We start from the raw sequence: 16,503 nt of genomic DNA on the forward strand, positions 1-16,503 counted from the left end.
CTGTTCTGGCAGGTGCACAGCCCAGTGCATACACATTCTTTCAAAGTCTGGCTTTGAATCTCAGCCAATGGAGGCAGATGTATTTGTAACTGCAGGATTAGGCAACGCGTTCTGCATCTATAAACCATTGCTCATCTCACTGAAGTCCACTTAAGATGTTGATATCCATGTCCCCACCTGGTACCAAAGATGCTGTATATCATGCTGAGCTCATGAAATACTGTTGTTAGTTCTGGGGGTTGGTTTTAATCATGAGGTGTCTGACTTGTGAAAACTTTGGGAAGGGTGTGTGTGAGATAATAAAGAAAAGAGCTATGAAATCAAAAGAATACCCTGTTAAAAGGGGGAGCCTCTATGAGGACATGAGGAAGGGCTGTGTCGTAACCAAATGTATATGCATTGTATTGAAAGGTAATTGTACAAGCTGTGCTGCTTCCTTGCATTCGGTGTTTTGGATTTAATATTTATTTCTAGCTACACTGATGTGAGAATTCTCCCGCTCCAGAGGCCCCAAAGGCTCTGCTTTGAGACCATGTAGTTTGAATATGAATCAGAGACAAAACTTTGCTTTCAGTTGTAATGCTAACAGCATCACAGATTTTGCCTTGGTCTCTATAGGTCCACTCTGTGTGCTTAACTGTTCCTCCCCTATGTGCTGTCAGTGGGGGTGAATTGTGCAAGAGCAGCTCTGGATGCAGGGCCGCTGGTGAGAAATGGTTATGATGCAGGGTGAGAGATGCTGAAGTCAGGCAGTCTGCTTACCTGCCACTGAAAGAAATGAAAGCACAGCAGTAAGTGCTGCCCTAGCATACTCCTTTAATCAGTGCACCCGTTCTTTCTGCTAACAAAAATGGAACAGTAAGGGCATCAGCTTTGCCAGGAGCAGGTGTGAAAGACTCATTAAAAAGGAGACTTTGTCCATGGCCAAGGCTGACTGCTTGGGGTTTTTTTTGTGCTTCACCAGCACTTTAATGCCAGAACCCTAAAAGCATGCTGATGACTATGGGGCAAAGACCCTAAAGAGAGGAAGGGTTAGAGTTACAGTTACGAGATTTACCCTGTAGCACAATGTGGCTAAAGGTATGTAGGAATTTACAGTGAAGCTTTCTTTGCTTGTTGTTGTTTGCACCTAAAATTTCTCTGTTTTGAATTTGCTTAGAAGGCTGTGAGCTTTTAATGTACACCAGATGGTCCATTAGAATTTGCAGACTCTATTCATTCCTTTTTCATAGGATTCCTTTTCATTTCAACAAGTGTTTTAGGTTGAAGAGTGATTTTACTTGAATGGAAGGAATAAAGGAGGTGGACACCTGGGAATCTCTCTTAAAAAATGGTCAATGCTATGGGAAAAAATGCCAAAATGCCAGTGCAAATTATTCAGCTGTAGCTCTCTGCTGGTATGACTTCAGGTGCTGAAGGTCACTTGGAAGTACAGTGATTGGAAGGAAGAGGAAGGGAATAGACACGGCCAACTCAGAATAATTTTTCATAAATTCAGTATCTTGTGACTTTCTGGACTAGAAACCATTTGATAGGACCAGGTTATATGTTCTGAAATGCTGTTTGTGTCTCACCAGTTAGGTGACTTTTGATCTTGTGTTTTAAAATACTTATTTCTTTAAGCCCATAATGCTTTTCTTAACATAAGTGTGCTGTATTAAAAGCCTAGCTTGTCTAAAGAGAATGTGTTGTATCACCTGGGAAAAGGAATGAGTGAACACAAAATTACGACGTAGCTAGCGTGCAGTAATACCTCGTACAGCCTAGTGATATATGTTTGGTGCTAACTCACGTTCTTTTGTGGAAGAGCAAACTAACTGGAAATTCCTTTAAGCCATGAAGATCTGATTCTTCTGTCAGCAAGCTATTTTTCAGACTGTTACCAAGCTGGAGAAATGGAATTTGCAAAAACATTTCTTTCACAGTTTATGTTAAAGGCTTTAGAAGTGTGTATTTAGAGGGTTGGGCTTTTAGGGGTGGGGGATGAAGGGGAAGATGGTTTAGACTTCTACCATCTCAGGGGAAAGAAGTGTTGGGGGAGGTAGCACCTCACCTTATTACTAAATGATCTATCCAGTCTTAGGCACTTATAAGAGATGAAGTATGCCTTTAAGTGAGTTTTAATATTTGGATTTATATAAGCTAAGGTTGACTTTAATGTACTCACATACTCTTCTATGTGTGCTATTACATTACCAAAATACTCTTCCTGAGCCAGCAAGCAGTAGGAATTCTGTACTAGGTTGATATATTTTTAAATTCTTGAGTGGAGCAATAAGCTTCTGGAATGGCTTTTAAATTAACCTTTTTGAAGGCATCTTGAAACGCGTACAAACTGTTAAGTTAGCCAACTGAGTAGTGCTCTGCTACAATGTTAGCACCATAGGACACTGGTTTGGTGTAAAAAGCTTACTCAAATGGAAAAGCAGAGAGGCCAGTGGTGGACAAGAAACGCTGTCCTGAGTTTCTTGAAATGCCATCTTGATGTTTCCAGAGGAAAACAGGGAATTTGGCAGCTGCCTAATGAAAAGAGCCATAGATCAGGAGTTGGAGGGACAGAGTTTTGTGAGATTTGCCAAAGCTGTTCTGTGTGTTGGGGCACCAGAGTGAGTGTGTGCTAAGATGTGCAGTGATGCTGGTTCTTTTCCTGACTTCTTGTAGTTATGACAGGCTCTGGAGAAAATGCCGGTGTTCTCTCGCAGAAGGGATGTCTGAAGCAAAAGGGGGCTTGGCTTTACGCAGTTTTTTTGTCTTTTCCAAAGCAACTGATGTCTTTTGCTGCCCCAGTAGGAGCCCGCTGCTCATCAGACAAAACCTGTCTGTAGGTTGGAGATGGGTTTATAATGCCTGCAAAGACATCCACATGGCAAAGTAAGCTGCATTGTTGCTTTCATCAAATAGACATTGATGCTCTAATCAGATAAGTGTTGAGAAATGTTTTTCTCTATTACCCTGAGCAGATCCAGCCAGAGCTCTCCTGAATCACTGAAGGCAGCAGCATAGGTTGTCTGCCTAATACTCAGGGTGGATCTTCTGCTTTTGATTTTTACCTTTCAGTGCTACAGTGGTTAACTTTGTTGCAAAACATCTGATTTGACCGCTTTTTACTCATTTTAAGGAAAAAGCTTTCCAAAGCACACTCTTCTAGATGTTGCTGCTGAAATTCAGTCCTGTACAGCTCTTTTCTGACTCCTCTAGCCTGTGCATCCAATAAAGGAGAGCAATGGGGTTCTGTTACCTGGCAAGCTGGTTCTGCTTGAGTTTCACCATGTGTATGGGTAATCGAGTAAGGGAATAAACTGGTTTGAATTTGACTTTTCACAAGAAAAAAAAAAAAACAAACCTCCCCATTTAAGAGAGCTTGAAGAAGAAGTCTATAGTTTATCAAATCCTTGACTTGGAGATCTTTGATAGGGAGAAATTCACACTATAAATAACTTTGCAGTTCAAATGATAAAAGCTTTTATTGGCAAAACTTGAATAATTTTAACCCCATTCTTCTGGAATCACAGAATCGTCTAGGTTGGAAGAGACCTCCAAGATCACCTAGTCCAACCTCTGACCTAATACTAACAAGTCCTCCACTAAACCATATCACTAAGTTCAACATCTAAACGTCTCTTAAAGATCTCCAGGGATGGCGACTCAACCACTTCCATGGGCAGCCTATTCCAATGCCTAACAACCCTTTCAGTAAAGAAGTTCTCCCTAATATCCAACCTAAACCTCCCCTGGCACAACTTTAGCCCATGTTTTTTTGAATATAGGTATTAGTATAGGTCAGCTTTTCACTGGTGCGTCTGCTTTGCGCTGGCTGGCTGAGATCTGTTCTATATCAAGTGCAGATCGCCTGTTTTGTTATTAGTGATTCCAAGTGTTGCCAATATTTCTGTTCTTCAGACAGTTTGTGCCTTCAGGGTTTTGAGAGAAAATTTTGTAATCCTTGTCTTGTGTCTAAACATTTGAAAAGCAGATTTTGCTCGGTTCTAGAGATGCAACTCTGACTTTTGTGATTTAGGAATCACAAAAGCCATTTGTCTCCTAGTAAGAGAATGAAAAATAAATGCCTTCAGCCATCAGTGAGCTATCACATCTGGAATGAATCACTGAAATAGAACAGCATATTACCCTACTCTCCCCCCCCCCCCCCCCCCCCCCCCGAATATAAGTGGTTGGCTTAAATCTTTACTTCTGTTTTCCAGATCTTCAGCTTGGTCCTTAAATAGGAAAGTTCATTAGATACACAGCACTGTTTAGCAGCCAGCTTTCCTTTTTAGCGTAGAAGCCAATGCACTATCATATTTCTGAAAAAATGGGAGGGGGTATAAGCTTTAAATCAAGAATTTCAGATGGCAAAACTGGAGAGCTGTAGCTGGAATAAAGTGCACAGTAAATGGCTTTTTTTTCTTTTTTTTTTTTTTAAGAAAAATTTAGGGCACTCAGTCTGTACCAGTTCATCTCACAGGGACTTGTTAAGTACTTGGTGGTTTTGAAAGATCACCCAAATTGCTTAATACTTGGTTTCAAGATAGGTATAAAGCTCTGGGCTCCTGCTTTTGTAAATCTTTGCCTAAAGTTGGTATGTGTAGTTAAAGGCAAAAACACGCACCATTAACCATGCATCTAAAAGGTCGAATTACTGAGAATTACTGAAATCCCACTTTGAACAGCTGCTGTGTAGAATGTTATGTACATTAACAGAAATGAGTCTTGGCATTTTACCACAGATGAAGTGGGTTTTGTTGCTGGAGAGGTGTGAACATACCCACCCTACTTACTATAGCAATAGGGTAATACCTACTTGGAATTCTCAGTGTGTAAATATAAATACATTTTACATAATCATAATTCTGATTTGTGTGATCTAGACAGGTTTGGCCATCTCTGTGAAAGTCTTTTGTTGAGCATTCAAGTCCTTCGTGGGATGAGTTTGTCAAGGCCTTAGGGTCTAGGATGAGAATTTTTAGGGTTATGCTTAAGCAAAAATGACACAGGTGTGGCCTTGCCAGTGCTGAGCAGAGGGGAAGGGATCACCTCCCTTGATCTGTGGGCAATACTTCGCCTAGTGTAGCTCAGGATACCAGTAGCTTGCTTTCAGCAAGAGCACGTTGCTGGCTCACATTTGTGGCTCATCTCAGCTGTTTCCATCTGGGGCCAGTTAATTTCCTCTTGTAATGTAGCATAATCAGAAGAGTAGACAAACTTGTCAGTTTTTCAATTTTCTTGAAAATAAAGGGAGTTTAGAATGCAATGCTTCATTTTATAAATATAAAAATTTGTAATGTGCTTTAGTGAAGCTGCCAGTTTGTTTAAAAGAATGTTTTACACCACAGCAACCTCTAGTTGTCAGTGAGAGGTGATGTGGTACGCAGCAGTCCCGAAACTTTTGAAATGTTCAAATTTCAGCAAGGTTTAGGTTATCGGGGGGGAAGGGGGGGGCGGGTTGCTGTGAGGCATAGCACCCAGTAACAGTCCCCAGGGGCCTGCTTTGGCTGCCAGGCTGGAACAGCTGGGGAGCAGAGAGCTCTCTCTGCACCTTTTATCTACCACAGATCCAACAGCATTGTTAGTAACTGCTTTGTGTGAGTTTTCAAGAACTCAGAAATCTTACCCCTGCCAAGGGGCTCTCTGGAGCTCGCTTTGTGTGCTGTGCAGGAGCGTTGCCAGGAGAGCACACAGCTGCTCGGGCAGGTGCTGTATGCACCTCGTCTCTGAGAGCAGAAGTGTCTGCTGCTTTACAAGGGGAAGTTGACACTTTGCACAAGAGATGAATTTCAACTATTGACATTGATAAGTTTAGAGGCCCAACAGGAACAAGCTGGTACCAGCAAAGCCAGAATACCAGATTCATTCGGCTCTGCTGCAAGAATATATTGAGTTTCCTCTAACGTATTTGGTGGTGATGGGAAAGCTTTTCTGCCCAATTTCACTCTGCATGTTGTTTTTTTTTTTTGTTGTTGTTGTTGTTTGTTTGTTTTGTTAATTTTGTTTTTCTGCTAGGTAATGAATGTTCATAATATGGGATGGCTGTAAATGCACAGTAAGAGATGAACATTCTGCAGGGGGGACTCTGCAGGCACGTTATAGGCTTGTTTTTAAGAATGATGGGAGAGCTGGTAAGCACTGATCCTTTATTCAGCTTCTAGCCTAGAAGAATTGGTTTGATCTTGAGACTGAGTGGAACATGTATAGGAATAGGAGCTGCAGAGTCTCATCAGTTCTCAGGTTCAGGTTCTTGTATTTGAACTATCCTTGAAGGTAGTTCCTTGTTACTCCCTCCTCTGACTTTTCTTTCAGTGCATCTCTTCCCTCCCACCCATACTGTAATTTGGGTGCACTGCACGCAGAGCGCTCTCGGAGCATTCTCCTCTACAGTGCCTGCCCTGGATGGGACTTTGTCATTCTGGCTCTTGCTTGTGACTTCAGACCTTACTGTGTGACCCATGCTCTGTATGCTGCTTGCCTGTGAGCTGCTGCCTACAGCAAGGCCCCACACCTGTGCCACGCCACTGTGAGACCTTGGTGCCTTCGGGGCTGTGGCTCTGCGGTCACAGGGTCCCTGCTGCTCTCGGGGAGGTGCTGCAGGGCCTCGAGAGCAAACACAGGGTCGGCGGAGACCTGGGAAACATCTGTTCTAGCGATACGGTTCTTTCTTATCCCAAAGCAAAGCTCTTATCTTGTCTTTGAGGCTAGTGCTTTAGTTGGGTTGATGCAATTAGGAGTGTTTAAACAAGCCTTCGGCATATGGCTGGAGCAGTGCTGACCTCGGCGAGAGCGCGAGGCCCCCATAGCGCGGTGCAGAGGCTGCCGGCGATGTGTGCTGAGTGTTTGCTCAGGGGGGAGCTTATGATAGGACCCCTTCCTGTGCTGACACAATTTTGCAAGAGGTGAAATGGCACTTCCCGCAGTTCCTTGTGCACACCCACGACTTGCGTTTGGCATCCGCTGCCCTCCGGCCCCCTGGGAGCTCAAAGCTGCTGTCTGCCTCAGGCACGGGAGGGGAGCCCTGGGGCACCAGGGGACAGGGACCTGGACCTGGCCAAACGCCGCCCGGGGCCCGGAGCGGGGCTGCTGCAGGCCATGGGGCTGTGCTGCTGCCGAGGTAAGGAGCAGGCCTGGCTGGGGCTGCAGCGGGTGCAGAACCAGCGGCTGCTTGAGCAGGCGCAGTGCGGTGGGGTGGGGAGCCCTGTTCTCTGTGCTTAGAGCTCAGGCAGCGTCCATTCCTTTGAAGGGTGCCAAGCCATCTCCTGTGGCTCACTTAATAAAATAAAATGGGCTTGGTACCATCTCCAGGTGTGATCTTGCACTTGAAACTATTCATTTCTTCTTCTTTTTCTCTATTAAAAGGGGAAATGGAGCTCTCTTTTCCTTTATAAAAAGATTGCTCACATTGCTATAAGGTTCTTAGCCAACAGACTTTTTCCTCCTATGTTCTCTTTTATGTCAAGAAGGACTTCGATACCTTGTTGAGGGGTCGGGCTCCAAGGAGGCTGGCATGAGAGGTAATCAGGGCAGAGGCAGTGTCCCTGACACTGGATAAAAGGAAGGATACTGTAATCCTGAAATGAATTTTTCCCTTTCAGGAGAGAGATCAGAAGTAGGGAAGGTCAGATAAAAGTGTATCTAGTAATTTAGTCTTTTATTGAGAATCTAGGGATAGTCAATTCAAAGTGGGATCTGATCAAGGTACCTTGTTCTTCCTTTTAGAGAGAGGCTCAGAACAGTCCTTGAGCAAAATTCCCTTGAATTTTGAAAATACGGAGGTTTTGGTTTGCTTCTCATTTTAACCCATTGTGGAAGGGAGGTTTAGATGGGGAATTAATCTAATTGCTGCATAAATCCAGTCACCTCGTTCACTTGAGTGAAATTGTATTTAGAGTGGTGTGAGATCAGATTCTACCTGCTGATAACAAGAAGGGGATCTGAGTGTACTTTCTCACACATGGCCCCAAACCTTGCTTCTATAACCAGTGGGTATTTCAGAGAGTGTGCTGTGTTCAGGCTCAAAAGAATGAAGTATGCTTGTGTCAGCTTTGTACTGCTGGGTAGACCTGCTGATGCTGGTGAAGCCACTCCATTTTCTGTGAACAGATACAGGTAATTAAGCTTTACGTTTCTGCAGAACAACTGGCCTTAAATGTCCCAAAGTCTGAATGTGTAATACTAAAACATTTTGAGGTCTTCTTACAAGTCTAGCCCATTAATAGTGCCTGCTATGTTTTTATCTTATTCGGAATTTATATTTTTAAGCAACTCCTTTGAAATGGTGTAGATATTTCCTCTGTTTTATACTTCTAACCCATGCAGAAGGTTCTCCTCTGTTTCATGAAGTTACTGGGCCTCCAGCTACGTGAAACTTAGTAAATCTCAAGGTCAGTGTGACTTTGCTAGTATGATCAGCAAGGTAAAAAGGTTTCCCATGCTGGTCGGTCCCTCTGGGGGAAGGCCTGAAGTGCAAAACTGTGTTTTTTTGTTCCTAATTGGGACCAAGTAGATCTTTGTAGGATTTTGCTGAAACTCTCATGTTCCATTGTACTTGACAATAAGTTTATTTTCCACGTGCTTTTGAAATACTCTTAGATATTTAAAACATACAGAAGCTGCTGACTGGGGTCTCTCATACTACTCTCACAATGCTTTATTTCCATGGCTTCAGTGGAAGTTTTTTTTCACCCCCTTGCTCTTGTGGCATCTTTACGCAGGAAGCACTTGTCCATAACTTTAGAGGATGGTTTGGGCTTTTGTTGCAATGACCTTCTGGCTGTGAGCTTCAACTAATCCTGCTCTGCTGTGGGAATCCTTTTGGTAGATGCAGGAGGAGAGGTGGTGCTGGAGGCCAAGGTACTGATAACAGTATGTTTCGGGTTATTGCATTTGCCCTATCAGCTCTTTGTCTCGATAGGCGTTTTGCACATCAGGCACAGATAGGGCTAACTGTCAAAGTAGATGGAGCAGATTCTGATCCTTAGAAGAACTGGCAAGTTGAAGTGTCGGTCTCCCTGAATGCAGCTGGCTGTCTGCAGCTCTCAGAGGCAAGCTTACTAAAGGGGTAGGAGCTGGGGGCTACTAGCTTTGTTTAAGCTCAGAATGAAGTTGGAGTCTCCCCCCACCCCACTCTTCATTGAGGTCAGAGGGGAAACCAAAGACCTTGAAGAAGTTACCTTAATTGTGTTACTGGAGTAGAAACATCAAAACAGCCGAGGTGGGAACAATTGACAGCATAGGTGCAGGAATGGTTTCACTTCTGTCTCTGCAGCAAACTTGTCCTGTTGGCTAGGAAGTGTCAGACTCCTAGGCAGGAGTAATGAATTGCTCCTTTACATTTTCATTTAGATTCAGTGACTTAGTGCATGCTAGATGATGAGGATTGCTGGCAGGGGTTGGAATGGAACTAGCAATAAAGTCCTCCTACCTCAGCCACTGCTACTGTCAGCTCTTAAGAGCCTGGGCCAAACTGGAACCTGAAGCTGGTTGGGGAGCGTTTGCCACATCCCATTGTTGATTGCTCTACACTCACCTATTTCCTGAGCTTGCTTATGACACTGGGATTGTACTTCTCTTGGCATTTCTTACAATGATAGTCTGGCAATTGTTTCCATTAGATGACTACCCTGGCCACCAAAAAGCAAACAAACCCCACAACTGCAGTGACGCATTGCAAAGATTTCTGGTAAGTGACTTTCTGGTGATGCAGTGTGTAATCATGGTTGTAAGTGAATATTTCCTTTATGTTCTTTAACCTGGCCATCGGTTTGGGCTGCTCGGTTTAGCTCTTGGGGAGACCTGCATTAAAACGTGACTAAAAGACCAGCAAATTCCAAACTGGGGCAGATGTGAAGGAAGAAGGAGAAACAAGTTTTCAGCCAAGCAGTATTTGCCCATTTGATCTTATCAGATGCCAGCTGCCAAGGAGTGCTTTCTGTAACAATTTTGTGCTTAGGAAGGTGCAAAGTCTGTAGGGCTTGCAAGAAAGGGAATGCTGGGAAAATGAGGCTTATCTGAGATACAAAAGCTAGCTTCTTTTTTTTTTTTTTTTTTTTTGGATGATGGTTGTGCTTTATATAAAAAGGAGTGTAAAGGGAACTCTTGAAAAATGCAGTTGTCTTTTGGGTGACCTTAATAACCTTCCATTGCTTGAACAAAAAGGCAGGGCTTTCACAGGAGACCATTCTTCAGAAACTTATCATTCATGATGAGTATAAAATGTATTTAACGTGTTCCAGTCTGCAATATTAAAACACCTTAAAAACATAGTTTTAGGAATCATAATACTACTTCGGAGTTAAGAAAGTAATTTTCCTGTTTAGTTATTCCAAATAGTTTCTTCTATGTACTTATTTTTGTGGATTATTTTTTAGCCTCCATAGCAACTAAAAATGATACCTTCTAACAAAAGACCAGCATGGGTTGACTATTGAGTAGGTTTAGACTATAAGATTATACACTTGGCTCTCCCATGGACAGTTTGTTAGGCGTCACAGTCATGTGAAGCACACAATAGCACAGTTGCAGTATTTTAGAGCTGTGCAGACCCCAGATGAAAACGTGAATAAATAAACTTGTGTACTTGGTACTTTGTGCACTTTACTCCCTACAAGAAACAGTTCTTTCTTTTGTGTGGTGGGACCCAACAGCCATGAGAACGGCATATGTTATGGCAAGAACATACATTGGGTTAGTATACGGACTCGTTCCTTATTTCAGCAAGGTGATCAATGTGCACAATAACCATAGTAACAAAAAGGACTTGGGAGTCTTACGAGCTTTCATTTTGCATCTTTTTTGAAAACCCAAGATTGAACAAAGGAAAAAGAGGATTGGGATCTGTGGATGAGCACAGCAGAGAATGTCACTGGTATGGGTCTGCAGCTGGTGTTCCCTTCTGTGACTGACCCAAATGTGCTTGCCTCTCCTTTTTCAGTGTACCTGTAGTTAATAAGGGTGACATTTGGAGCATATGTCTTGAGAGGGCAGGGGTGGGACACAACTTCTCTTTGGTTGTTTTTGCTGAAACTCAAAAACTAAGTAGTGATTTCAAGTCTAAGGGACTTGTTTTAAAAAGAAATATTACCTTGAAGTTATCTGGTCAATTATCACACTTGTCTAATGTTTTTTTTTTCTTTTTTTTTTTTTTTTCTGTGACTGCTTCTGTCAATGAAAGCCAATGCTAACCTTTGACCTAACACAGCAGAGCTGGTGCTGTGTTAGGAGATGGAAAAGTGCTGTTAAGTAGTAGCGACCATAGAGGCTATGCTCCAAAGAGGGAAGAAATCAACTGATAGTGTTTCAGAGGCTTAATCATATATTTGGTCTTATGTCTGATTTGCAGTCTGGTTTTTGGACTGATCGTGGAAGATACTGGCTGGTTGCTAGGCAGAACCTGTTGCAGTTCTTTTGTTGGAACATTTCACTAAAAGACTTTAATCAGAAGTTGTATTCCTACAGCCTGTGGTTGCTGCAATTTGGAAACATGAATTTCAGTCAAAAAAAAGGTTTATTTTTTCCCCTAAAATTAATACTTTGCACCCTGTGCGAGTGCTGAGTACCTCCAGTTGTCATTGTAACCTAAGGAAGTAAATGTCACTTTGGGCTTTGTTGCACTGTGTCCTCCAAAAATGCGCACAAGGTGTGTTAACTGGAGTGGGATACAGCCTTGCAGGGCAGGAAACGTGGGGCCAAAACCAGAAACAGAGCTGCTGAGATTCAACAAAAGAATGGGTCGCTGTCTGTATATAAAAACAGGGAATTGTGGAATATGGCTACGTGGAGGGTAGCTGTGCAGAGGCTTTTAACCTGTAACAGCTACATTAGTTGAGATGCTTAAGCACCTTTCCCTTGTGAACAGCCTGGGTGCCCCTTCTATGAACTGCCTCGTATAGATTAAATTGCCTGCTGTGCTTAATCTGTATACAGCTGAAGCTAACACCTGAAGGCTTGATATTGATAGCATCTGCTGTATTCACAACCTCTGGCTCCTATTTACTGTCAACAGTCGTGTTACTTGTTGATCTAATTTCAGGCTCTCATGGTGGGAAAGCTCATAAAGGCAGCATAGACCCCTGCAGTGACATCACTTCTGCTCTCTGTTGCCACATCACTCACTTGTAACAGGGAAAACTTCCTAAACTGCATGACATGGGATGCCCTCTCCTCCAGCTTGTTTAGTATATAATCTGTTGTTTAGAGTATATAAAACTCTTATCTTTTTTTTTTTTAACCTAAATACAGAGTCCCTACATCTATAAGGGCTTTCAGTATGTCACCCTACCCCAGGTAGAACTTGCATTCATTATTCTCAGGACTTGATGAAGTGTGCAAACCAGCCGTCATTTAATTAAATGTGCTGTGGGAAAGGCTTATTGATGCTGACATTGTTAATTCTGTTCCAAGGCGTTAATATTATTTAAAAAAAAAAGATTTCAAAAATAAAAAGGCATTACAGAGATCTGTACCTAGTGAAAACTTAGGACCTCTCCATTCTTGACCTACCATTGTATGAGCCTTTCTGACCTCAAGCGGCAGGTCCAAAGGTACAAAATCTCACTTTTATTAGACTATCTAGCTTTTACCTAGAATATCTGATACAGAGGTCTCCATGTGCAGCTTTGCAAAACAGTTGGATTATTGTTTTTTAAAGAGTAGGCAAATTGAGGCATAGAGGAATAAGGCAGTTTGTTCAAGAACCCAACTGATGACTTGGTGCATGCAGGTTTCAGGCAGCCAGACAATTATAGTTTCCTGCAGGCCATCCTATTCGTGGTTATTGCAGAAGTACCAACTGCCCAGATGCTCTTTAGATCCTGTTTTGTTATTTAATGCCTGTTAGCATGCTGAGGTTAGAGGTTCTCTGGCTGATGCAGCTTTATTTACTATTTTGCTCAACCTTCTCCATGAAGCTTTGGCCTGGAGGTGCAACTCAGTGTATGAAGCATTGGTAGAAAGTATTTGTGTTCTTTAAATCCCCCTCTGGCTAATCAGGTCCACTGCTTAGTTTCCATGTGTAAAAGCAGTCTTGTAGGTTATTTGGGGTTTTGTTTGACAATCTGAGCCATACAGTTTCAAGAGTTTATGCTTGCAGCATCATAGGTATGGCAGGAACTGATGTTCTATGGAGTGCTGCCTTCTTGTCCTAACCATTGTCTTTACCTAAACATAACGAAACTTCAGGAGTATTTAAATATATGCAAGCAGTTGTCACCCACGTTGTGCAGGTGAAGATTGCCATAAAGAGCTTTTTTGTACTGAATTTGGAATGTTAAGTTGTTGTATCTAGAGAGATGTACAACACTCTAAATTTGGAGATACTTGACTGGACTTTCTGGCTGAAAAGATTGAAATAAATTTCTAGGGCATTGGCTCTAGAAGTAGTTAGCTGCATTTTGTGTGGTGTCATGCTCGTTTTTAATTTGTATTTCTGTAGTATCAACAAGCAACAGGAGAGGCCAGAGGCCAAGTGAAATTTAGTGATTGATATGAGCATTCAAAATAAATAAAGGACCAAATGCTGGTAAGGAAATATGGAGCTGTAAGAATTGCTTCAAGAGGTCCTGTGCTCAGCCCGAATTATATGCACGTAGGCTGTCTCAGACGAAATGCAGCTGGGTCTTAAACTGCTGATGAAAAGTCCCCTGATGCAAGTAAGATTTCTATTCAGCTTCTTCAGGCAGTGCTGTTAGCAGACGTGTTCTCCTAATGCTTCCATGAATCTTTTGTCAAAGTTTATTTTTCAGTGACAACTGTTATCATACTAGGAGATTAGCAGAAATCCCCACCTCCGCCTCTTTGGTTTAAGCAGACCCACTGTTTTCTGTCTTTTCTACGAATTGCAGTCTAAATCTGTCATTCTTACTGTTCTCCACTGATCCTCAGCAATCTGTCTGTCCACACCTCTGCCTGGCATGCCAGCCCGGCTTGCCATGCTAGGGGAAACCTAGTCAGGACAGAGGACTGCAGAAAATCTCCTGGCACTGTTCATAAATTTCAGAATAAGTTACATTTCTGCAATAGTTCCATTATTGGTCTGCATTTGGTTTGTGGTTCGCTCTACTGAAAAGCTAAGCAAGGCAAGCATTTTTTTTCCATTATCTTAATTTTATGGTACAGGGAAGGAAAGAGACTTGGCAAATGCTACCTAGCAAATACTCAGGGGAACGAGAAAATGAATTCTTGTTTCCTGGTGAAAGTTTTGTTGCATAATTTGTTGTTTATTCTCTTACATTCCTGTATTCTACAAAAGCTCTTTTGGATCAGCCTGACATGACAGTGTGGTAAAACTTTCAGTGACTCAAAAAGTACACATTTTTATTGGAGATGGAATCAATTGTTTAATCTGCATGGAAAAACTTTACTTCAGATTAGAGGCATTTAAAATCTTTCTTTTTAAAAGAAAACCTACTGTAAACTTTTTAAAAACTTACTTAATTTTCAATCACGAATTCAGTTCTCAGGTGTCCTGTAGTAATCTCCATTAACACAAAGCGCCTAAATATTACCTTTCAGCAATTTTTCAATTCGTTCTGTCACTTGTAATTTTGTCCTAGATCTGAAGAAGTTGGTGGAACAACAGAGTTAAGAAAATATTTGTCATGCTGCATCTGTGGCTTTTTTTTTTTCCTAGAAGAAAGATCCACCAGACAGTGCTCTTGGGGCCTAAAGGGAGATTTTTAAAAATTGGATGCAGGCACATGCTATTTGGCTAACTGTGGTTGTGCGGGCTTCTCCACTGCAGAGGTGCTCAGCACCCTGCAGACGCTCATAAATAACTGAGCAATTGGGAATCAAAGCAGGCTGGATACTTTATGTCCAACTTCTTCTCCAGCCCACATATCCAGTTGGCCTGGGGCATTTATGTTGCTATATAGATAAATAATGGTATTTTTGAAAGCAAGTTACAGGTAAATAATCAGCTTTTGTTGAGTGGGGTGCTGCAGAACTTGTTGAGTGTATATAAATGAAATGAAGGAGATGTCTGTTCTTTTAACCAGTCTATGAAGCGGAGAAGAACCCTCTATAGCAGCACGCAAGAGCTCAGCAAAGAGGGGGTGTTTAGAGAAATGTGGTGGTTGGAAGCTGGCATGGCAGGCTTTTTTTTTTTTTTAATGAATAAAAAAAGCACAAGCAACCCATAATTTGTGTACCAGCTGCTATTGTCAGACAGATCCAGAAAGTAAAGGAACCTGTGCTTCTAACTTTCTAACCAGGAGGAATGAAAGGTTTGATCTTTCTTTCCCAAACAAGCTATGGGTTACTCTGGAAGCAGGGTGAATCTTACCTGCGCAAGTCAAAATGTTGCTGAGGGTATGTTGGTGGTTTCTTCTCTTGCTGCTTCTCTCAAGACATCCTGGGAAACAGCCTCCAGGCTTGCTGCAGTTTGCTATGTCCTGCAGGTATCGGTCAACAGAAGGGATTGTAAAAAGCAGCCTTGTTTGTGTTGCAGTCTCAGTGAATGGCTGTCTTGTTGTAACTTGGACTTGGTTGCTGACTGTAGCATTTAATGCATCAGTTTCATACACTAAGAACAGCTGTGCTTGTTGTTATCAAGTGGTGTTATTGTAATTAATATTTCATACTTTGCTCAAAAGTTAACGCTGAATGCCTTGCATCTGTTGTAGACTATCACATTGCTGTGAGCAGCTGCTGCAAGCTGAAGGGTCTTTCAGATGAGTTACTGCCAGTGTTTAGGGATGTAACTAATTTAAAAACAAAAACAAACCCTCTGTTTGTTGAATATTTATTGTTGGGATAATAAACAACACTACTTTGACTTTTATTTATTCTAAGGAAGTATAATGTTAGCATTGCTAGCAAATATAAATCTAGCAACAACAAAAATGGGTAACAACATTTTTAGGGAATGATGATATCTAAGGATTTGAACATTTTGTTTTGACTTTCACAAAGTTGTCCTACGACATAATGTAGGTGATTATATGACAATTAATTCCATATAAGAAAGAATGTTGCTTTAAAATGGGGAATCCCCCTCACACCTCCCCCAAAATCCATTTCCATAAGGCAGGCTTTTCCAGCATCTGAATAGAGTAAGACTTAAAGCAGCGCTTTTTCTGTTATAATTTGGGTGAGAAAATGGACTGGAGTTTGCTGGAGTTTGACTCCATAGAGAAGACAAGACTGTCGTCTTGCTTTTATGGGAATTTCTTGGCCTAAGAAGTTGGTGGTAGAGGGAGCTCACGGTGTGCTCGCTCTGGCAGAGGCTTTGACAAAAGCTGTGATCAAGTTAGCCTGGCTCAGTAAGATCAAAGCTGATGAATTTCACTACTGCTGTGTGGGCAGTTGAGGTTGCAGGAGAGGCTCCCTGCCCTCCTTGGCTTTGCAACAAAAATGTTCCCTAAGCTTTTTGTGTGTGTGCTGACATCTCAGTAAAAATGAATATTCGGTCATGCTGTACCGTCAGGTTTAATGAACTGAGCAAGTGAATCTGGTGGGGAGCTTAGAAATGAATGAGATGAGCTATTTCAAAATCGCCCTGTAAATTAACTAGTA

The 16,503-nt window shown here is 42.1% G+C and overlaps 1 protein-coding gene across 1 annotated transcript in view; it reads left to right on the plus strand.

Annotated features, from left to right (window-relative positions):
• ARHGAP22 (Rho GTPase activating protein 22) overlaps positions 1-16,503 on the plus strand; it is a 145,034-nt gene that overhangs the window by 40,054 nt on the left and 88,477 nt on the right. The window lies entirely within an intron of this gene.

This window comes from Cygnus atratus, chromosome 7 (genome assembly GCF_013377495.2).
Source record: "Cygnus atratus isolate AKBS03 ecotype Queensland, Australia chromosome 7, CAtr_DNAZoo_HiC_assembly, whole genome shotgun sequence".
NCBI classification, from domain to species: domain Eukaryota; kingdom Metazoa; phylum Chordata; class Aves; order Anseriformes; family Anatidae; genus Cygnus; species Cygnus atratus.